Below are 1,839 nucleotides of genomic sequence, written 5' to 3' on the forward strand. Positions count from 1 at the left end.
AAAGATTGAATGTTATTTTAAATGTTATTTTATTATTTATTTGTTCTTATATGTGGTTTCAATAAATGGAAGAATGGATTAGAAGTCTAAAACCAAAAAATTGTTTAGCCACAACCAAATCTTTTGCCAAATCGTATCATTTTTTAAATTACCAAACCCTAAGCTTAAAAGTTCGTATCAGACATCCAAAAGACATGCAAAAAACAGGCGTTTAAATGAATAATTATATATATATCAGGAAAGTAATATGATTTTCGCCCAAAGAATCTGTGTTTTTCGACTTGACCTACATTTTTTTCGATTTTAAATACTTGCATGAATGCAGCTCGACCAAAAAGAGAGTTGAATAGCCATATTGCTGATATTATATTTTTATATAAATTTCATCATTATTTCATTTATTTCATTTATAATTATCAAATTATAGTCATCTAAAACTAGTCACTACAAATACAATCTATAAATAATATAGTCTGATTAATTAATAGGAAATGCTTTGTTTTCAGTAATACTCTGAAAATTATTATAATTTTATTCAATTATTCAGAAAATTTTGTACTGTGTGAATTGATTAAATAAGACAATTGATGATTCCACATACATGAAATGCAGTATCTAGAATCAGGTCTCATTTATGTGTTACGACATTTATAATAAAATATCCGGACTATTTCATTAAGTTAATTAATAATTTTTATAAAAAGCGGAATTCCCACGACTAAGTAGTAAAATACCGTTATCGGCGAACAAAAAAGCTTACCGCAGCAAAATTTACAAGTCTGCTAAGTTGACTAGCATACGTTACTGATGGATACATACGATTATAGTTTTTTGCTCGTGCTTTGAATTATGATGTCGCAATTACAGGTGAACCATATTCATTAATAAATATAAAAATAATGCAAAGAGTGTAGATACAGAGATAGAGATATAGAGATAGAGTTAATTGCTAATAATCTAATTACAAAAAAGTGCTGTATAATTTTTGTAAAAGCAAATTAGAGAAAACATATTGTGAAGTGTCCAAAATCCTCCATAGTTGTATAAATTGACAGTAACATAGAACCTTTAACGTTTTAAAACTTAATAATAGATATAGTATTAGAAAATGTTTATTTCTAACATTGTTTTGTTTATTACCTATAAACCATACACAAGCGCTTGATTTCACTATGAGAATGCCACATCCACCTCATGCGGCTATTTGGTAATAGCAATTGACGTATATATTTAAATTACTGATAATTCGAATGCTGAAAATGATGACAGGATATAAAACTCCCAATCACGATTGGAAAATATAATTACACGTAATCAACGCTAACCAGAATTGATTATATTTTATAGCACGCAGAGGCTATTACGTTGGACAAAATATCATTCAAATGAAGTTCCACTTTTGCAGGAGAAATTGTTACAAGCCCTCAAAAAGCTGATTCTTTCATTGAATACCTGCGAGTTTTTAATTTTCCTATTTACCGACTGATAGTCAAGTTTAAATCAAATTGTTAAAGCCAGTTTGAAACTGCAAGAAATATAAAACACAATGTCTCTTGGCAATTGTATTGATCAGATAATAATAGTAATGCTCTATAATATCAATGTCCTAAAAATTAATTATACAGGGTGTTCGGAAACTATGAGCAAAAGATTTAGGATGTGATTCTACTAATAAAAATAGTACTTATAATTTTTTTAAAGCTTGTTATTAGCGGAGTTACGTACAGTATAAATGTATGTTTTGCCATAACTTCGTTTTCGATTAAGTTTATTCCGACGACCTCCTCAGAGAACAGCAAGGCGGACAGCGGGTCGTAATGTTTGAATAACAGTAAAACG

Source organism: Anoplophora glabripennis, unplaced genomic scaffold (assembly GCF_000390285.2).
Source record: "Anoplophora glabripennis isolate ALB-LARVAE unplaced genomic scaffold, Agla_2.0 scaffold19, whole genome shotgun sequence".
NCBI classification, from domain to species: Eukaryota; Metazoa; Arthropoda; class Insecta; order Coleoptera; family Cerambycidae; genus Anoplophora; species Anoplophora glabripennis.